Consider the following 25,091-nt stretch of genomic DNA (forward strand, 5'->3'; position numbering starts at 1 on the left):
TCCTTCTGTGGTCAGCTGGGCTGACCTCCCTTGGACACTGTACTGCTCCCAGCTGGAGAATGGAGGTACAAAAGTCATGTGGCAGCTGGGATCTCGCCGCAGTGACCCTGCCATGATTCCCAGCAACCCCCTCGCCACTGCCAGGACTGAAACCAGGGATCGGGGCTGGCAGTTCCCCCCCCCCCCCCACCAGATTGGCGTCTCATGGGTCCTTACTATCAGCCTCTAGGAATGCGGATCCACACTGCAATCTTCCACAGACCCCCCTGCTGTGAGCTACTGGTGCATCGGGAGCCTGTGATCCTCTGCCAGCCTGATGACATTCTGCCTGATGGGGACAACTACACTGCTTACATCTCCAGGTGAGTCCAAGGCTGGGCCTGCAGGGGGATGTTCTCAACTTTCCTTCTTTTTTTCCTCTCATTTGATGCCTACCTGACCCAAAATGTTACATCAGGGGTGGGCAACAAGCGACCCCATGGCCTACACGAGTCTGTGATGGACTAGGGAAAGCCAGTGACCAACGATAGTTAAGAACCATCAATGATTAACTACCGATGGCTGAAGGTTTTGCCATCAATGGCAGAGATCCAATGTTTCTCTGCCATCGAGGGCATCCTGAGACCCAATTTTTTTTTTCCTGTTCCCAAAATCACAGGGCTTAGTCCCACCCCTGCTGAGCCCCGCCCCCAATGCTGGTTGGTAGCTCCAGATTCTCTTCATGCAACATTTGCAAAACAAGGTAATGGATCACTGGAGAGGGATCCCTCCAGATAAAATCTATACTCTAGGGAAGAGGGGGTGAGGGGTGACGGGGTTCAAGGGATCCATTTTTTTTTTTAGTACTCCTGTAAGTCATCCTGAACTCTGACAGTTCTTATCCTACCACTGTGCTCCCATTTATATTCGATCCCTCTCTCTGTAACAGACACAATATTTAATACAGTTAATCGCAGAATAAATTATTATTTTTTTATTTATTCTTTCAAATATTTTAACTCATGTTTTCCTCATGTGAAGTAAATCTCAGCTTACTGTGTTCTGGAACAGCTGCTCTGCTAGGTCAGTGAGGAACGCGGCCTGGAGGACACCGAGGCAAAATGGCGTCATCACGCCCAGCATTTAGGGATGATAAAGATGATCCCCCCCTCTAAATGACTGTGGCTGTACCCCTGGCCCCAAACTAGTACAACGTTAACGGAGTGACTGTGGCTGTGCCCACCAGGCCGCATTGCTCCAGGCTGGTGCCCTGCCAGGCTGTCCCTTTAGCCGCCCCTGTTGTACATGCTTGTCTCCGATACCAGCATAGCTATCAATAAATACATATATATTAACATCTTTAAATGACTTTACTCATTATTTGTGTGTTGAAAACATAAACACTTTGCACAGTTCCCTCTTTCTTCCAGCTAAATAGTCTAGGGACATCTTTCTCTGTAAACTATTAATGTATTTCCGCATTGGCGCATCTTCCCTAATTTATACTTTAGTCAGAGGGCTCAGAGCCGGATTTAGACCTCATGGGGCCCTAGGCAAGGTACTGGTTTGGGGCCCACCCTCCCTCAAACAATTTATGTACTTTGTTAGGCTCTGTGGAAACCTTGTGGCGCCATATAAATGAATGACAATATATATTTCACAATATGCCCCACATCGGTGGGTGACAGGGGGAGGCAGTGGGTGATGGGGAGAGAGATAGGTGGATGGGGAGAGGGTAATGGAGAGGGTGACAGAGAGAGAGTGACAGGGTGAGCCAGAGGGTGATGGAGAAAGGGTGACAACTTCAAGCAGAGGGTGATAGGGAGATGCAATGGGTGACAGGGAGAGGATAACAGGGAGAGGTAGAGGGTGACAAGAGTGGGTGACAGGGAGGTGCAGGGGATGAAGGAGAGTGGGTGACAGGGAGATGGTGACAAAGAGAGGCAGAAGGTGAGAGGCAGTGCAGAACGGGGAGAGGGTGATGGCAGAGGGTGACAAGGAGAAGCAGTGGGGGACAGGGAGACGCAGTCATTGACTGGGAGAGGGTGACAAGCAGAGGGTGACAGGGAGAAGCAGTGGGTGACAGGGAGAGGGCAATGGAGAGGAAGAGGGTGACTGAGAGTAGGTGAAAGAAAGAGGATGACAGGGAGAGGCATTTGATAACAGGGAGGAGATGACGGAGGGTGGGTGAAAGGGAGAAGGTGACAGGGAGAGGCAGAGGGTGACGGGCATTGGGTGATGGGAGGAGTGTGACGGGTAGAGGGTTACAAGAAGCAGTGAGTGACAAGCAAAGGGCAGAGGCAAAGGGTATATTAGGTTTCTGAAGGAGGGAGTAAAGGGGGTAAATTGCTGAGGAAAAACAATGCTAGTAGAAGAGAGAGAGAGAGAGAGAGAGAGAGAATCAGAAGGTAACTGAGTGAGGAACTGACCTTTCCCGCAGTCCTTGTGCACAGAAGCTACAGCAGGTAAGTGTTTTCCCCTGGCCAACACAGCAGGAGCCCAAAGAGAGACGGAGGGGATCCAAACCCACATGACTGACTTTAACACTGACTGTAGCGCTCCTCTCCTCTGGTTTTCACGCCGAGGCCGGTCAGTAGATTGTGACGTCGGACCCCTGGTAACAACAGTGTCAGAGGAAGTGGTCGAAGTAAAAAGTTTGAAGTGTGGGTATGGAAATATTATGGGTGCTTCCCACACCGCATCTCCCCACACAGCAACTCACCGCACCTCCCCACACCACACAGCACAGTACCTTCCCACACCGCATCTCCCCACACCACAGCACCTTCCCACACCTCCCCATACCGCATCTCCCCACAGAGCACAGCACCTCCCCACACCGCACAGCACCGCACCTCCCCACACCACCTCTCCATACCACACAGCACAGCACCTCCCCACACCACCGCACATCCCCACACCTCCCCATACCGCATCTCCCCACACAGCACAGCACCTTCCCACACCACATAGCAACTCACCTCCCCACACCACAGTACTTCCCCAACACACAGTACAGCAACTCACCGCACCTCCCAACACCACAAAGCACCAAAACCCCCTCACCACAAAGCACCAACACTCCCCACACAGCACAGCACCTCCCCACATCACACAGTACAGCACCTCCCCACACCACACCTCCTACACTACCACACCTCCCAACACAGCACCGCACAGCAAAGCACCTCCCCACACCACCGCACCTCCCAACACAGCACCCCTCCCACAAATCACCACACCTCCCCACACCACATAGAAACTCACCTCCCCACACCGCAGCAGTTCCCCACCACACAGCAACTCACCACACCTCCCCACACCACAAAGCACCCCCACCCCAGCATCTCCAAACACAGCACCGCCCCACACAACAGCACCTCCCAACACAGCAACACACCTCTCCCACACAGCAACACACCCCACAGTACCACACCACCACACCTCCCAACACAGCACCGTACCCCTCCCACACAACACCATACAGAACAGCACCGCACCTCCCCACACCGCATAGCAACTAACCTCACTAAACAGCACCGCACTTTCCCACCACACAGCACCACAACTCACCGCACCTCCACACACCACGAAGCACCCCCACCCCCGCGTCTACTAACAGCAACGCACCTCCCCACACCACAGCACCTCCCCACACCACCCAACACCACACCTCTCCCACACAGCAACACACACCACAGTACCGCACCTCCCCACACCACACAGCACCTCCCCACACCACCACACCTCCCAACACAGCACCGCACCTCCCAACACAGCAACTCACCTCCCAACACAGCACTGCACTTTCCCACCACACAGCACCACAACTCACCGCACCTCCACACACCACAAAGCACCCCCACCCCCGCATCTCCCAACACAGCACATCTCCACACCACACAGCAACTCACCACACAGCAACTCACCACACAGCAACTCACTCAGACCCTCCAACAAGACCCGTTCCATTAGGTACAAAATACTCTGTTCCTGGACTTCTCTTAATTTATGACTGCAGCCACCTGTGGGGAAACACCTTTCTCATCTATTACCTAGTTCAACACAAGTGACAACAACCATAACATAGGTGGGGAGTCCAGGAGCAGAGCATTGTGTACCTAATGGAATGGGTCATGTTGGAGGGTAGGCGCACTTCCCCACCACACAACACCGCACAGCACCTCCCCACACCATACCATACAGCACCTTCCCACACCACCGCACATCCCCACACCGCACAGCACCTCCCCATACCGCATCTCCCCACACAGCACAGCACCGCACCTCCCCATACCGCATCTCCCCACACAGCACCTTCCCACACCGCATCTCCCCACACAGCACCTTCCCACACCGCATCTCCCCACACAGCACAGCACCTTCCCACACCGCATCTCCCCACACAGCACAGCACCTTCCCACACCGCACCTCCCCACACCATACAGCACCTTCCCACACCGCATCTCCTCACACCATACAGCACCTTCCCACACCACCGCACATCCCCACACCGCACAGCACCTTCCCACACCAGATAGCAACTCACCTGCCCACACCACAGTACTTCCCCAACACACAGTACAGCAACTCACCGCACCTCCCAACACCACAAAGCACCAACACTCCCCACACAGTACAGCACCTCCCCACACCACACCATCCCACACAGCACCGCACCTTCCCACACCGCACAGCACCTTCCCACACCGCATCTCCCCACACAGCACAGCACCTTCCCACACCGCACCTCCCCACAACATACAGCACCTTCCCACACCGCATCTCCTCACACCATACAGCACCTTCCCACACCACCGCACATCCCCACACCGCACAGCACCTTCCCACACCAGATAGCAACTCACCTGCCCACACCACAGTACTTCCCCAACACACAGTACAGCAACTCACCGCACCTCCCAACACCACAAAGCACCAAAACCCCCTCACCACAAAGCACCAACACTCCCCACACAGTACAGCACCTCCCCACACCACACCATCCCACACAGCACCGCAACTCATCGCACCTTCCCACACCACGAAGCACCAAAACTCCCTCACCACAAAGCACCAACACTCCCCACACAGTACAGCACCTCCCCACACCACACCATCCCACACAGCACCGCACCTTCCCACACCGCATCTCCCCACACAGCACAGCACCTTCCCACACCGCACCTCCCCACACCATACAGCACCTTCCCACACCGCATCTCCTCACACCATACAGCACCTTCCCACACCACCGCACATCCCCACACCGCACAGCACCTTCCCACACCAGATAGCAACTCACCTGCCCACACCACAGTACTTCCCCAACACACAGTACAGCAACTCACCGCACCTCCCAACACCACAAAGCACCAAAACCCCCTCACCACAAAGCACCAACACTCCCCACACAGTACAGCACCTCCCCACACCACACCATCCCACACAGCACCGCACCTTCCCACACCGCACAACACCTTCCCACACAGCACAACACCTTCCCACACCGCACCTCCCCACACCACACCATCCCACACAGCACCGCACATCCCCACACCGCACAGCACCTTCCCACACAGCACAGCACCTTCCCACACCGCACCTCCCCACACCATACAGCACCTTCCCACACCGCATCTCCTCACACCATACAGCACCTTCCCACACCACCGCACATCCCCACACTGCACAGCACCTTCCCACACCAGATAGCAACTCACCTGCCCACACCACAGTACTTCCCCAACACACAGTACAGCAACTCACCGCACCTCCCAACACCACAAAGCACCAAAACCCCCTCACCACAAAGCACCAACACTCCCCACACAGTACAGCACCTCCCCACACCACACCATCCCACACAGCACCGCACCTTCCCACACCGCACAGAGCACAGCACCTTCCCACACCGCACCTCCCCACACCATACAGCACCTCCCCACACCACACCATCCCACACAGCACCGCACATCCCCACACCGCACAGCACCTTCCCACACCGCACCTCCCCACACCATACAGCACCTTCCCACACCGCATCTCCTCACACCATACAGCACCTTCCCACACCACCGCACATCCCCACACCGCACAGCACCTTCCCACACCAGATAGCAACTCACCTGCCCACACCACAGTACTTCCCCAACACACAGTACAGCAACTCACCGCACCTCCCAACACCACAAAGCACCAAAACCCCCTCACCACAAAGCACCAACACTCCCCACACAGTACAGCACCTCCCCACACCACACCATCCCACACAGCACCGCACCTTCCCACACCGCACAACACCTTCCCACACAGCACAGCACCTTCCCACACCGCACCTCCCCACACCACACCATCCCACACAGCACCGCACATCCCCACACCGCACAGCACCTTCCCACACAGCACAGCACCTTCCCACACCGCACCTCCCCACACCATACAGCACCTTCCCACACCGCATCTCCTCACACCATACAGCACCTTCCCACACCACCGCACATCCCCACACTGCACAGCACCTTCCCACACCAGATAGCAACTCACCTGCCCACACCACAGTACTTCCCCAACACACAGTACAGCAACTCACCGCACCTCCCAACACCACAAAGCACCAAAACCCCCTCACCACAAAGCACCAACACTCCCCACACAGTACAGCACCTCCCCACACCACACCATCCCACACAGCACCGCACCTTCCCACACCGCACAGAGCACAGCACCTTCCCACACCGCACCTCCCCACACCATACAGCACCTCCCCACACCACACCATCCCACACAGCACCGCACATCCCCACACCGCACAGCACCTTCCCACACCGCACCTCCCCACACCATACAGCACCTCCCAACACCACAAAGCACCAAAACCCCCTCACCACAAAGCAACAACACTCCCCACACAGTACAGCACCTCCCCACACCACACCATCCCACACAGCACCGCACCTTCCCACACCGCACAGCACCTTCCCACACCGCACCTCCCCACAGCATACAGCACCTCCCCACACCACACCATCCCACACAGCACCGCACATCCCCACACCGCACAGCACCTTCCCACACAGCACAGCACCTTCCCACACCGCACCTCCCCACACCATACAGCACCTTCCCACACCACCGCACATCCCCACACCGCACAGCACCTTCCCACACCAGATAGCAACTCACCTGCCCACACCACAGTACTTCCCCAACACACAGTACAGCAACTCACCGCACCTCCCAACACCACAAAGCACCAAAACTCCCCACACAGTACAGCACCTCCCCACACCACACCATCCCACACAGCACCGCACCTTCCCACACCGCACAACACCTTCCCACACAGCACAACACCTTCCCACACCGCACCTCCCCACACCACACCATCCCACACAGCACCGCACATCCCCACACCGCACAGCACCTTCCCACACAGCACAGCACCTTCCCACACCGCACCTCCCCACACCATACAGCACCTTCCCACACCGCATCTCCTCACACCATACAGCACCTTCCCACACCACCGCACATCCCCACACTGCACAGTACCTTCCCACACCAGATAGCAACTCACCTGCCCACACCACAGTACTTCCCCAACACACAGTACAGCAACTCACCGCACCTCCCAACACCACAAAGCACCAAAACCCCCTCACCACAAAGCACCAACACTCCCCACACAGTACAGCACCTCCCCACACCACACCATCCCACACAGCACCGCACCTTCCCACACCGCACAGAGCACAGCACCTTCCCACACCGCACCTCCCCACACCATACAGCACCTCCCCACACCACACCATCCCACACAGCACCACACATCCCCACACCGCACAGCACCTTCCCACACCGCACCTCCCCACACCATACAGCACCTCCCAACACCACAAAGCACCAAAACCCCCTCACCACAAAGCACCAACACTCCCCACACAGTACAGCACCTCCCCACACCACACCATCCCACACAGCACCGCACCTTCCCACACCGCACAGAGCACAGCACCTTCCCACACCGCACCTCCCCACACCATACAGCACCTCCCCACACCGCACCTCCCCACACCATACAGCACCTCCCCACACCACACCATCCCACACAGCACCGCACATCCCCACACCGCACAGCACCTTCCCACACCGCACCTCCCCACACCATACCGCACCTCCCCACACCATACAGCACCTTCCCACACCGCATCTCCTCACACCATACAGCACCTTCCCACACCACCGCACATCCCCACACCGCACAGCACCTTCCCACACCAGATAGCAACTCACCTGCCCACACCACAGTACTTCCCCAACACACAGTACAGCAACTCACCGCACCTCCCAACACCACAAAGCACCAAAACCCCCTCACCACAAAGCACCAACACTCCCCACACAGTACAGCACCTCCCCACACCACACCATCCCACACAGCACCGCACCTTCCCACACCGCACAACACCTTCCCACACAGCACAGCACCTTCCCACACCGCACCTCCCCACACCACACCATCCCACACAGCACCGCACATCCCCACACCGCACAGCACCTTCCCACACAGCACAGCACCTTCCCACACCGCACCTCCCCACACCATACAGCACCTTCCCACACCGCATCTCCTCACACCATACAGCACCTTCCCACACCACCGCACATCCCCACACTGCACAGCACCTTCCCACACCAGATAGCAACTCACCTGCCCACACCACAGTACTTCCCCAACACACAGTACAGCAACTCACCGCACCTCCCAACACCACAAAGCACCAAAACCCCCTCACCACAAAGCACCAACACTCCCCACACAGTACAGCACCTCCCCACACCACACCATCCCACACAGCACCGCACCTTCCCACACCGCACAGAGCACAGCACCTTCCCACACCGCACCTCCCCACACCATACAGCACCTCCCCACACCACACCATCCCACACAGCACCGCACATCCCCACACCGCACAGCACCTTCCCACACCGCACCTCCCCACACCATACAGCACCTCCCAACACCACAAAGCACCAAAACCCCCTCACCACAAAGCAACAACACTCCCCACACAGTACAGCACCTCCCCACACCACACCATCCCACACAGCACCGCACCTTCCCACACCGCACAGCACCTTCCCACACCGCACCTCCCCACACCATACAGCACCTCCCCACACCACACCATCCCACACAGCACCGCACATCCCCACACCGCACAGCACCTTCCCACACAGCACAGCACCTTCCCACACCGCACCTCCCCACACCATACAGCACCTTCCCACACCACCGCACATCCCCACACCGCACAGCACCTTCCCACACCAGATAGCAACTCACCTGCCCACACCACAGTACTTCCCCAACACACAGTACAGCAACTCACCGCACCTCCCAACACCACAAAGCACCAACACTCCCCACACAGTACAGCACCTCCCCACACCACACCATCCCACACCGCACAACACCTTCCCACACAGCACAACACCTTCCCACACCGCACCTCCCCACACCACACCATCCCACACAGCACCGCACATCCCCACACCGCACAGCACCTTCCCACACAGCACAGCACCTTCCCACACCGCACCTCCCCACACCATACAGCACCTTCCCACACCGCATCTCCTCACACCATACAGCACCTTCCCACACCACCGCACATCCCCACACTGCACAGCACCTTCCCACACCAGATAGCAACTCACCTGCCCACACCACAGTACTTCCCCAACACACAGTACAGCAACTCACCGCACCTCCCAACACCACAAAGCACCAAAACCCCCTCACCACAAAGCACCAACACTCCCCACACAGTACAGCACCTCCCCACACCACACCATCCCACACAGCACCGCACCTTCCCACACCGCACAGAGCACAGCACCTTCCCACACCGCACCTCCCCACACCATACAGCACCTCCCCACACCACACTATCCCACACAGCACCACACATCCCCACACCGCACAGCACCTTCCCACACTGCACCTCCCCACACCATACAGCACCTCCCAACACCACAAAGCACCAAAACCCCCTCACCACAAAGCACCAACACTCCCCACACAGTACAGCACCTCCCCACACCACACCATCCCACACAGCACCGCACCTTCCCACACCGCACAGAGCACAGCACCTTCCCACACCGCACCTCCCCACACCATACAGCACCTCCCCACACCGCACCTCCCCACACCATACAGCACCTCCCCACACCACACCATCCCACACAGCACCGCACATCCCCACACCGCACAGCACCTTCCCACACAGCACAGCACCTTCCCACACCGCACCTCCCCACACCATACAGCACCTTCCCACACCACCGCACATCCCCACACCGCACAGCACCTTCCCACACCAGATAGCAACTCACCTGCCCACACCACAGTACTTCCCCAACACACAGTACAGCAACTCACCGCACCTCCCAACACCACAAAGCACCAACACTCCCCACACAGTACAGCACCTCCCCACACCACACCATCCCACACAGCACCGCACCTTCCCACACCGCACAACACCTTCCCACACAGCACAACACCTTCCCACACCGCACCTCCCCACACCACACCATCCCACACAGCACCGCACATCCCCACACCGCACAGCACCTTCCCACACAGCACAGCACCTTCCCACACCGCACCTCCCCACACCATACAGCACCTTCCCACACCGCATCTCCTCACACCATACAGCACCTTCCCACACCACCGCACATCCCCACACTGCACAGCACCTTCCCACACCAGATAGCAACTCACCTGCCCACACCACAGTACTTCCCCAACACACAGTACAGCAACTCACCGCACCTCCCAACACCACAAAGCACCAAAACCCCCTCACCACAAAGCACCAACACTCCCCACACAGTACAGCACCTCCCCACACCACACCATCCCACACAGCACCGCACCTTCCCACACCGCACAGAGCACAGCACCTTCCCACACCGCACCTCCCCACACCATACAGCACCTCCCCACACCACACCATCCCACACAGCACCACACATCCCCACACCGCACAGCACCTTCCCACACCGCACCTCCCCACACCATACAGCACCTCCCAACACCACAAAGCACCAAAACCCCCTCACCACAAAGCACCAACACTCCCCACACAGTACAGCACCTCCCCACACCACACCATCCCACACAGCACCGCACCTTCCCACACCGCACAGAGCACAGCACCTTCCCACACCGCACCTCCCCACACCATACAGCACCTCCCCACACCGCACCTCCCCACACCATACAGCACCTCCCCACACCGCACCATCCCACACAGCACCGCACATCCCCACACCGCACAGCACCTTCCCACACAGCACAGCACCTTCCCACACCGCACCTCCCCACACCATACAGCACCTTCCCACACCACCGCACATCCCCACACCGCACAGCACCTTCCCACACCAGATAGCAACTCACCTGCCCACACCACAGTACTTCCCTAACACACAGTACAGCAACTCACCGCACCTCCCAACACCACAAAGCACCAACACTCCCCACACAGTACAGCACCTCCCCACACCACACCATCCCACACAGCACCGCACCTTCCCACACCGCACAACACCTTCCCACACAGCACAACACCTTCCCACACCGCACCTCCCCACACCACACCATCCCACACAGCACCGCACATCCCCACACCGCACAGCACCTTCCCACACAGCACAGCACCTTCCCACACCGCACCTCCCCACACCATACAGCACCTTCCCACACCGCATCTCCTCACACCATACAGCACCTTCCCACACCACCGCACATCCCCACACTGCACAGCACCTTCCCACACCAGATAGCAACTCACCTGCCCACACCACAGTACTTCCCCAACACACAGTACAGCAACTCACCGCACCTCCCAACACCACAAAGCACCAAAACCCCCTCACCACAAAGCACCAACACTCCCCACACAGTACAGCACCTCCCCACACCACACCATCCCACACAGCACCGCACCTTCCCACACCGCACAGAGCACAGCACCTTCCCACACCGCACCTCCCCACACCATACAGCACCTCCCCACACCACACCATCCCACACCGCACAGCACCTTCCCACACCGCACCTCCCCACACCATACAGCACCTCCCAACACCACAAAGCACCAAAACCCCCTCACCACAAAGCACCAACACTCCCCACACAGTACAGCACCTCCCCACACCACACCATCCCACACAGCACCGCACCTTCCCACACCGCACAGAGCACAGCACCTTCCCACACCGCACCTCCCCACACCATACAGCACCTCCCCACACCGCACCTCCCCACACCATACAGCACCTCCCCACACCACACCATCCCACACAGCACCGCACATCCCCACACCGCACAGCACCTTCCCACACAGCACAGCACCTTCCCACACCGCACCTCCCCACACCATACAGCACCTTCCCACACCACCGCACATCCCCACACCGCACAGCACCTTCCCACACCAGATAGCAACTCACCTGCCCACACCACAGTACTTCCCCAACACACAGTACAGCAACTCACCGCACCTCCCAACACCACAAAGCACCAACACTCCCCACACAGTACAGCACCTCCCCACACCACACCATCCCACACAGCACCGCAACTCATCGCACCTTCCCACACCACGAAGCACCCCCTTCACACCGCACCTCCCCACACCATACAGCACCTCCCCACACCGCACCTCCCCACACCATACAGCACCTCCCCACACCACACCATCCCACACAGCACCGCACATCCCCACACCGCACAGCACCTTCCCACACAGCACAGCACCTTCCCACACCGCACCTCCCCACACCATACAGCACCTTCCCACACCACCGCACATCCACACACCGCACAGCACCTTCCCACACCAGATAGCAACTCACCTGCCCACACCACAGTACTTCCCCAACACACAGTACAGCAACTCACCGCACCTCCCAACACCACAAAGCACCAACACTCCCCACACAGTACAGCACCTCCCCACACCACACCATCCCACACAGCACCGCACCTTCCCACACCGCACAACACCTTCCCACACAGCACAACACCTTCCCACACCGCACCTCCCCACACCACACCATCCCACACAGCACCGCACATCCCCACACCGCACAGCACCTTCCCACACAGCACAGCACCTTCCCACACCGCACCTCCCCACACCATACAGCACCTTCCCACACCGCATCTCCTCACACCATACAGCACCTTCCCACACCACAGCACATCCCCACACTGCACAGCACCTTCCCACACCAGATAGCAACTCACCTGCCCACACCACAGTACTTCCCCAACACACAGTACAGCAACTCACCGCACCTCCCAACACCACAAAGCACCAAAACCCCCTCACCACAAAGCACCAACACTCCCCACACAGTACAGCACCTCCCCACACCACACCATCCCACACAGCACCGCACCTTTCCACACCGCACAGAGCACAGCACCTTCCCACACCGCACCTCCCCACACCATACAGCACCTCCCCACACCACACCATCCCACACAGCACCACACATCCCCACACCGCACAGCACCTTCCCACACCGCACCTCCCCACACCATACAGCACCTCCCAACACCACAAAGCACCAAAACCCCCTCACCACAAAGCACCAACACTCCCCACACAGTACAGCACCTCCCCACACCACACCATCCCACACAGCACCGCACCTTCCCACACCGCACAGAGCACAGCACCTTCCCACACCGCACCTCCCCACACCATACAGCACCTCCCCACACCACACCATCCCACACAGCACCGCACATCCCCACACCGCACAGCACCTTCCCACACCGCACCTCCCCACACCATACAGCACCTCCCAACACCACAAAGCACCAAAACCCCCTCACCACAAAGCAACAACACTCCCCACACAGTACAGCACCTCCCCACACCACACCATCCCACACAGCACCGCACCTTCCCACACCGCACAGCACCTTCCCACACCGCACCTCCCCACACCATACAGCACCTCCCCACACCACACCATCCCACACAGCACCGCACATCCCCACACAGCACAGCACCTTCCCACACAGCACAGCACCTTCCCACACCGCACCTCCCCACACCATACAGCACCTTCCCACACCACCGCACATCCCCACACCGCACAGCACCTTCCCACACCAGATAGCAACTCACCTGCCCACACCACAGTACTTCCCCAACACACAGTACAGCAACTCACCGCACCTCCCAACACCACAAAGCACCAACACTCCCCACACAGTACAGCACCTCCCCACACCACACCATCCCACACCGCACAACACCTTCCCACACAGCACAACACCTTCCCACACCGCACCTCCCCACAACACACCATCCCACACAGCACCGCACATCCCCACACCGCACAGCACCTTCCCACACAGCACAGCACCTTCCCACACCGCACCTCCCCACACCATACAGCACCTTCCCACACCGCATCTCCTCACACCATACAGCACCTTCCCACACCACCGCACATCCCCACACTGCACAGCACCTTCCCACACCAGATAGCAACTCACCTGCCCACACCACAGTACTTCCCCAACACACAGTACAGCAACTCACCGCACCTCCCAACACCACAAAGCACCAAAACCCCCTCACCACAAAGCACCAACACTCCCCACACAGTACAGCACCTCCCCACACCACACCATCCCACACAGCACCGCACCTTCCCACACCGCACAGAGCACAGCACCTTCCCACACCGCACCTCCCCACACCATACAGCACCTCCCCACACCACACCATCCCACACAGCACCACACCGCACAGCACCTTCCCACACCGCACCTCCCCACACCATACAGCACCTCCCAACACCACAAAGCACCAAAACCCCCTCACCACAAAGCACCAACACTCCCCACACAGTACAGCACCTCCCCACACCACACCATCCCACACAGCACCGCACCTTCCCACACCGCACAGAGCACAGCACCTTCCCACACCGCACCTCCCCACACCATACAGCACCTCCCCACACCGCACCTCCCCACACCATACAGCACCTCCCCACACCACACCATCCCACACAGCACCGCACATCCCCACACCGCACAGCACCTTCCCGCACAGCACCTTCCCACACCGCACCTCCCCACACCATACAGCACCTTCCCACACCACCGCACATCCCCACACCGCACAGCACCTTCCCACACCAGATAGCAACTCACCTGCCCACACCACAGTACTTCCCCAACACACAGTACAGCAACTCACCGCACCTCCCAACACCACAAAGCACCAACACTCCCCACACAGTACAGCACCTCCCCACACCACACCATCCCACACAGCACCGCACCTTCCCACACCGCACAACACCTTCCCACACAGCACAACACCTTCCCACACCGCACCTCCCCACACCACACCATCCCACACAGCACCGCACATCCCCACACCGCACAGCACCTTCCCACACCGCACAGCACCTTCCCACACCGCACCTCCCCACACCATACAGCACCTTCCCACACCGCATCTCCTCACACCATACAGCACCTTCCCACACCACCGCACATCCCCACACTGCACAGCACCTTCCCACACCAGATAGCAACTCACCTGCCCACACCACAGTACTTCCCCAACACACAGTACAGCAACTCACCGCACCTCCCAACACCACAAAGCACCAAAACCCCCTCACCACAAAGCACCAACACTCCCCACACAGTACAGCACCTCCCCACACCACACCATCCCACACAGCACCGCACCTTCCCACACCGCACAGAGCACAGCACCTTCCCACACCGCACCTCCCCACACCATAAAGCACCTCCCCACACCACACCATCCCACACAGCACCACACATCCCCACACCGCACAGCACCTTCCCACACCGCACCTCCCCACACCATACAGCACCTCCCAACACCACAAAGCACCAAAACCCCCTCACCACAAAGCACCAACACTCCCCACACAGTACAGCACCTCCCCACACCACACCATCCCACACAGCACCGCACCTTCCCACACCGCACAGAGCACAGCACCTTCCCACACCGCACCACCCCACACCATACAGCACCTCCCCACACCGCACCTCCCCACACCATACAGCACCTCCCCACACCGCACCATCCCACACAGCACCGCACATCCCCACACCGCACAGCACCTTCCCACACAGCACAGCACCTTCCCACACCGCACCTCCCCACACCATACAGCACCTTCCCACACCACCGCACATCCCCACACCGCACAGCACCTTCCCACACCAGATAGCAACTCACCTGCCCACACCACAGTACTTCCCTAACACACAGTACAGCAACTCACCGCACCTCCCAACACCACAAAGCACCAACACTCCCCACACAGTACAGCACCTCCCCACACCACACCATCCCACACAGCACCGCACCTTCCCACACCGCACAACACCTTCCCACACAGCACAACACCTTCCCACACCGCACCTCCCCACACCACACCATCCCACACAGCACCGCACATCCCCACACCGCACAGCACCTTCCCACACAGCACAGCACCTTCCCACACCGCACCTCCCCACACCATACAGCACCTTCCCACACCGCATCTCCTCACACCATACAGCACCTTCCCACACCACCGCACATCCCCACACTGCACAGCACCTTCCCACACCAGATAGCAACTCACCTGCCCACACCACAGTACTTCCCCAACACACAGTACAGCAACTCACCGCACCTCCCAACACCACAAAGCACCAAAACCCCCTCACCACAAAGCACCAACACTCCCCACACAGTACAGCACCTCCCCACACCACACCATCCCACACAGCACCGCACCTTCCCACACCGCACAGAGCACAGCACCTTCCCACACCGCACCTCCCCACACCATACAGCACCTCCCCACACCACACCATCCCACACAGCACCACACATCCCCACACCGCACAGCACCTTCCCACACCGCACCTCCCCACACCATACAGCACCTCCCAACACCACAAAGCACCAAAACCCCCTCACCACAAAGCACCAACACTCCCCACACAGTACAGCACCTCCCCACACCACACCATCCCACACAGCACCGCACCTTCCCACACCGCACAGAGCACAGCACCTTCCCACACCGCACCTCCCCACACCATACAGCACCTCCCCACACCGCACCTCCCCACACCATACAGCACCTCCCCACACCACACCATCCCACACAGCACCGCACATCCCCACACCGCACAGCACCTTCCCACACAGCACAGCACCTTCCCACACCGCACCTCCCCACACCATACAGCACCTTCCCACACCACCGCACATCCCCACACCGCACAGCACCTTCCCACACCAGATAGCAACTCACCTGCCCACACCACAGTACTTCCCCAACACACAGTACAGCAACTCACCGCACCTCCCAACACCACAAAGCACCAACACTCCCCACACAGTACAGCACCTCCCCACACCACACCATCCCACACAGCACCGCAACTCATCGCACCTTCCCACACCACGAAGCACCCCCTTCACACCGCACCTCCCCACACCATACAGCACCTCCCCACACCGCACCTCCCCACACCATACAGCACCTCCCCACACCACACCATCCCACACAGCACCGCACATCCCCACACCGCACAGCACCTTCCCACACAGCACAGCACCTTCCCACACCGCACCTCCCCACACCATACAGCACCTTCCCACACCACCGCACATCCCCACACCGCACAGCACCTTCCCACACCAGATAGCAACTCACCTGCCCACACCACAGTACTTCCCCAACACACAGTACAGCAACTCACCGCACCTCCCAACACCACAAAGCACCAACACTCCCCACACAGTACAGCACCTCCCCACACCACACCATCCCACACAGCACCGCACCTTCCCACACCGCACAACACCTTCCCACACAGCACAACACCTTCCCACACCGCACCTCCCCACACCACACCATCCCACACAGCACCGCACATCCCCACACCGCACAGCACCTTCCCACACAGCACAGCACCTTCCCACACCGCACCTCCCCACACCATACAGCACCTTCCCACACCGCACCTCCCCACACCATACAGCACCTCCCCACACCACCGCACATCCCCACACTGCACAGCACCTTCCCACACCAGATAGCAACTCACCTGCCCACACCACAGTACTTCCCCAACACACAGTACAGCAACTCACCGCACCTCCCAACACCACAAAGCACCAAAACCCCCTCACCACAAAGCACCAACACTCCCCACACAGTACAGCACCTCCCCACACCACACCATCCCACACAGCACCGCACCTTCCCACACCGCACAGAGCACAGCACCTTCCCACACCGCACCTCCCCACACCATACAGCACCTCCCCACACCGCACCTCCCCACACCATACAGCACCTCCCCACACCGCACCATCCCACACAGCACCGCACATCCCCACACCGCACAGCACCTTCCCACACCATACAGCACCTTCCCACACCACCGCACATCCCCACACCGCACAGCACCTTCCCACACCAGATAGCAACTCACCTGCCCACACCACAGTACTTCCCTAACACACAGTACAGCAACTCACCGCACCTCCCAACACCACAAAGCACCAACACTCCCCACACAGTACAGCACCTCCCCACACCACACCATCCCACACAGCACCGCACCTTCCCACACCGCACAACACCTTCCCACACAGCACAACACCTTCCCACACCGCACCTCCCCACACCACACCATCCCACACAGCACCGCACATCCCCACACCGCACAGCACCTTCCCACACAGCACAGCACCTTCCCACACCGCACCTCCCCACACCATACAGCACCTTCCCACACCGCATCTCCTCACACCATACAGCACCTTCCCACACCACCGCACATCCCCACACTGCACAGCACCTTCCCACACCAGATAGCAACTCACCTGCCCACACCACAGTACTTCCCCAAAACACAGTACAGCAACTCACCGCACCTCCCAACACCACAAAGCACCAAAACCCCCTCACCACAAAGCACCAACACTCCCCACACAGTACAGCACCTCCCCACACCACACCATCCCACACAGCACCGCACCTTCCCACACCGCACAGAGCACAGCACCTTCCCACACCGCACCTCCCCACACCATACAGCACCTCCCCACACCACACCATCCCACACAGCACCACACATCCCCACACCGCACAGCACCTTCCCACACCGCACCTCCCCACACCATACAGCACCTCCCAACACCACAAAGCACCAAAACCCCCTCACCACAAAGCACCAACACTCCCCACACAGTACAGCACCTCCCCACACCACACCATCCCACACAGCACCGCACCTTCCCACACCGCACAGAGCACAGCACCTTCCCACACCGCACCTCCCCACACCATACAGCACCTCCCCACACCGCACCTCCCCACACCATACAGCACCTCCCCACACCACACCATCCCACACAGCACCGCACATCCCCACACCGCACAGCACCTTCCCACACAGCACAGCACCTTCCCACACCGCACCTCCCCACACCATACAGCACCTTCCCACACCACCGCACATCCCCACACCGCACAGCACCTTCCCACACCAGATAGCAACTCACCTGCCCACACCACAGTACTTCCCCAACACACAGTACAGCAACTCACCGCACCTCCCAACACCACAAAGCACCAACACTCCCCACACAGTACAGCACCTCCCCACACCACACCATCCCACACAGCACCGCAACTCATCGCACCTTCCCACACCACGAAGCACCCCCTTCACACCGCACCTCCCCACACCATACAGCACCTCCCCACACCGCACCTCCCCACACCATACAGCACCTCCCCACACCACACCATCCCACACAGCACCGCACATCCCCACACCGCACAGCACCTTCCCACACAGCACAGCACCTTCCCACACCGCACCTCCCCACACCATACAGCACCTTCCCACACCACCGCACATCCCCACACCGCACAGCACCTTCCCACACCAGATAGCAACTCACCTGCCCACACCACAGTACTTCCCCAACACACAGTACAGCAACTCACCGCACCTCCCAACACCACAAAGCACCAACACTCCCCACACAGTACAGCACCTCCCCACACCACACCATCCCACACAGCACCGCACCTTCCCACACCGCACAACACCTTCCCACACAGCACAACACCTTCCCACACCGCACCTCCCCACACCACACCATCCCACACAGCACCGCACATCCCCACACCGCACAGCACCTTCCCACACAGCACCTCCCCACACCATACAGCACCTTCCCACACCGCATCTCCTCACACCATACAGCACCTTCCCACACCACCGCACATCCCCACACTGCACAGCACCTTCCCACACCAGATAGCAACTCACCTGCCCACACCACAGTACTTCCCCAACACACAGTACAGCAACTCACCGCACCTCCCAACACCACAAAGCACCAAAACCCCCTCACCACAAAGCACCAACACTCCCCACACAGTACAGCACCTCCCCACACCACACCATCCCACACAGCACCGCACCTTCCCACACCGCACAGAGCACAGCACCTTCCCACACCGCACCTCCCCACACCATACAGCACCTCCCCACACCACACCATCCCACACAGCACCACACATCCCCACACCGCACAGCACCTTCCCACACCGCACCTCCCCACACCATACAGCACCTCCCAACACCACAAAGCACCAAAACCCCCTCACCACAAAGCACCAACACTCCCCACACAGTACAGCACCTCCCCACACCACACCATCCCACACAGCACCGCACCTTCCCACACCGCACAGAGCACAGCACCTTCCCACACCGCACCTCCCCACACCATACAGCACCTCCCCACACCGCACCTCCCCACACCATACAGCACCTCCCCACACCACACCATCCCACACAGCACATCCCCACACCGCACAGCACCTTCCCGCACAGCACCTTCCCACACCGCACCTCCCCACACCATACAGCACCTTCCCACACCACCGCACATCCCCACACCGCACAGCACCTTCCCACACCAGATAGCAACTCACCTGCCCACACCACAGTACTTCCCCAACACACAGTACAGCAACTCACCGCACCTCCCAACACCACAAAGCACCAACACTCCCCACACAGTACAGCACCTCCCCACACCACACCATCCCACACAGCACCGCACCTTCCCACACCGCACAACACCTTCCCACACAGCACAACACCTTCCCACACCGCACCTCCCCACACCACACCATCCCACACAGCACCGCACATCCCCACACCGCACAGCACCTTCCCACACAGCACCTCCCCACACCATACAGCACCTTCCCACACCGCATCTCCTCACACCATACAGCACCTTCCCACACCACCGCACATCCCCACACTGCACAGCACCTTCCCACACCAGATAGCAACTCACCTGCCCACACCACAGTACTTCCCCAACACACAGTACAGCAACTCACCGCACCTCCCAACACCACAAAGCACCAAAACCCCCTCACCACAAAGCACCAACACTCCCCACACAGTACAGCACCTCCCCACACCACACCATCCCACACAGCACCGCACCTTCCCACACCGCACAGAGCACAGCACCTTCCCACACCGCACCTCCCCACACCATACAGCACCTCCCCACACCACACCATCCCACACAGCACCACACATCCCCACACCGCACAGCACCTTCCCACACCGCACCTCCCCACACCATACAGCACCTCCCAACACCACAAAGCACCAAAACCCCCTCACCACAAAGCACCAACACTCCCCACACAGTACAGCACCTCCCCACACCACACCATCCCACACAGCACCGCACCTTCCCACACCGCACAGAGCACAGCACCTTCCCACACCGCACCTCCCCACACCATACAGCACCTCCCCACACCGCACCTCCCCACACCACACCATCCCACACAGCACCGCACATCCCCACACCGCACAGCACCTTCCCACACAGCACAGCACCTTCCCACACCGCACCTCCCCACACCATACAGCACCTTCCCACACCACCGCACATCCCCACACCGCACAGCACCTTCCCACACCAGATAGCAACTCACCTGCCCACACCACAGTACTTCCCCAACACACAGTACAGCAACTCACCGCACCTCCCAACACCACAAAGCACCAAAACCCCCTCACCACAAAGCACCAACACTCCCCACACAGTACAGCACCTCCCCACACCACACCATCCCACACAGCACCGCACCTTCCCACACCGCACAGAGCACAGCACCTTCCCACACCGCACCTCCCCACACCATACAGCACCTCCCCACACCACACCATCCCACACAGCACCACACATCCCCACACCGCACAGCACCTTCCCACACCGCACCTCCCCACACCATACAGCACCTCCCAACACCACAAAGCACCAAAACCCCCTCACCACAAAGCACCAACACTCCCCACACAGTACAGCACCTCCCCACACCACACCATCCCACACAGCACCGCACCTTCCCACACCGCACAGAGCACAGCACCTTCCCACACCGCACCTCCCCACACCATACAGCACCTCCCCACACCGCACCTCCCCACACCACACCATCCCACACAGCACCGCACATCCCCACACCGCACAGCACCTTCCCACACAGCACAGCACCTTCCCACACCGCACCTCCCCACACCATACAGCACCTTCCCACACCACCGCACATCCCCACACCGCACAGCACCTTCCCACACCAGATAGCAACTCACCTGCCCACACCACAGTACTTCCCCAACACACAGTACAGCAACTCACCGCACCTCCCAACACCACAAAGCACCAACACTCCCCACACAGTACAGCACCTCCCCACACCACACCATCCCACACAGCACCGCAACTCATCGCACCTTCCCACACCACGAAGCACCCCCTTCACACAGCACCGCTAGCTCCATTCCCTCACCGGCATCGCCGCTCCGCATACAGTTTCGTTTTGGCTCCATGACTCGTGAACTGACAGCCAATTAGGGGAGGCCACGCGGCCGCCGCTGATTGGCTGCCGGTCTGCGAGCTGTGACTGGCTCATGCTCAGCACTACATTTAATATGCCACTGGTCGCCAGCAATTAGCTGCCGGTCTGCAAGCTATCATTGGCCGGCCGGTGCTAAATTTAATCAGGTAGGGGAGGGCGCAGATGCTGAAGGAGGTGCCACTCAAGATAAGGTAAGAGGAGGGGAGGAGAACCAGACCGTCTCCTCCCTCTTAGTTATGGCCGGCAGCAGTGTGCTGTAATGAGTCAGTGTGACTCATTATTAGCACTGCTGTCAGTGCCGCTGTGGGCCCCTTTATTGCCGCGGGTGCCGGTGCCCTAGGCAGGCGCCTAGGTTGCCTAGCGGTAAGCTTGCACCCATCAACATAGTAAAAAGCGAAGGTGTTGACCAGATGTATTACATAGAGATTAACAGTCCCTATGTTTTCTTTTCTGGTCTGTTCCACGTGGTTTGTATAATCCCAAATCAAACAGGACTAACCTAACATGATGCAAATTGGTACATGTGTGTGAGCGATCCATAATGGTTGGCTGTATTTCCTGCCCATGACAGCCAGCTACAGAAGTACTTTGGCCCTGATTCAGAGCCGGACGCTCTGACCAGAGCGCTCGCTCTGAATCAGGGCCCACCTCCATTAATATGGAGCGTCCTCCTGGACGCTTGTATAGCTGTGGGTCACCACCCACAGCATATACGAGCGTGCAAAAAGATGGTCGCGATGGTCACCATCGGAACTGCGAGTGAAAGCCTGCGGTTGGGTTTCTCAACCGCAAGGCCAGGAGTGATTTTGGCTCTATCAGAGCCAAAATCACTCCCACTGACAGTGGGGCCGGCTTCAGATGGTAGGCGTTCCCTTGGGAACGCCTCCGTCTGGCAGGCACGCCCACCAAAGGGGGCGTGCTGTCAGTCACCATCGACAGCACGCCCCCTTTGATGAGACACTCCGAGCGAAGGAAAGTCCTTCGCTCGCCGGGTCTCGCGCATGCGCACGACGGAGCTCCCTCTGTCATGCGCAGTGGGGAACATCGACCCACTTGCGAGCGTACTGCCGCTCGCGAGTGGGTCTGAATGACCCCCTTTGTCCCCACTTACACATGTTTGTTGTCTGCTCGCCACAAGGTTATATTCCCCCTCTATGCCCACTTGGATGGCAGGGAATGACGCTGGACACTGGCTGATGACGTCAGGGTCCTCTCGGTGAAGGGGATTTAGACATTACCGATCCATAATACCTGCCGTGCATGTCTCCCCTCTCATTTTTGTTTGCCACCGGCATGGCAAATAAAAAAGAAAGAAACCTACACAATTAGGTATTTTTAACAGCTGGTACTATGCACTGTGTAGAAAACGATAATGCCTTAAAAAATACTATATTATTTTTGTGTATTGCCTGGATAAGGGTAATCGGTCCGGTCATTTCTGCTAAATGCGCTTTGGAAACCCGGAAAACAAAACAGCTGTAATGGCTTTAAGACATCGTGGAAGGTTTGGTGTCCGATGCAAATGCTCAATAAAATGCATTAATATAATACATATCCCTACAGCCCGTATATCACATAAGCAAAAGGGGATGCAGTTCAATTACCGGCGTCTGGAATGCTGGCTGACGGAATCCCTGCGCTGGAAGCCCGACCTGGTACTAAAGATAGTGGTCTAAATCCTGACGCCTATCTTTAGCCAGACGCCAAAACTCCGGCGGCCGGCATCCCGAACTAAGGTAAATGGGGAATCGTAGCATGTAGCCGCGGGGAGGAGGCAGGCACCCCCAGGGGGACTTAGGGTTAGGCACCCCCGAGGAAGGTTAGGTTGGGGGGATTAGGCACCACCGGAGGGAGGTTGGGGTTATGCACCCCCTTGAGAGGGTTTAGGGTGCGGGGTGGGGGGATAGGTTTAGGCACCACCCCGGGAATTTTAGGGATGGGCACCACTAAGGGAGGGTTAGGGTACTTACCTGCCCCAGTGGGGATCTTCATGCTTTGGCCTTCCGGTGTCGGT

At 58.8% G+C, this 25,091-nt stretch overlaps 1 protein-coding gene across 4 annotated transcripts in view; it reads right to left on the reverse strand.

Annotated features, from left to right (window-relative positions):
- LOC148522301 (uncharacterized) overlaps positions 1–23,059 on the reverse strand; it is a 46,185-nt gene extending 23,126 nt beyond the window's left edge. For 3 of the 4 annotated variants that reach the window (XR_015878754.1, XM_088474083.1, XM_088474084.1), the window contains exons 1-2: positions 23,009–23,059; positions 2,409–2,593 (exon numbers count right to left, since the gene is read on the reverse strand). The gene's annotated coding sequence lies outside the window, so the exon portion shown is untranslated. Of the gene's footprint in view, positions 1–2,408; positions 2,594–22,952 lie in introns of all 4 variants that reach the window. The other variant, XM_088474085.1, reaches the window with a different exon arrangement.
- Between the last annotated feature and the right edge of the window lie 2,032 nt (positions 23,060–25,091).

This window comes from Taudactylus pleione, unplaced genomic scaffold (genome assembly GCF_031769625.1).
Source record: "Taudactylus pleione unplaced genomic scaffold, aTauple2 ptg000147l, whole genome shotgun sequence".
Classification (NCBI taxonomy): domain Eukaryota; kingdom Metazoa; phylum Chordata; class Amphibia; order Anura; family Myobatrachidae; genus Taudactylus; species Taudactylus pleione.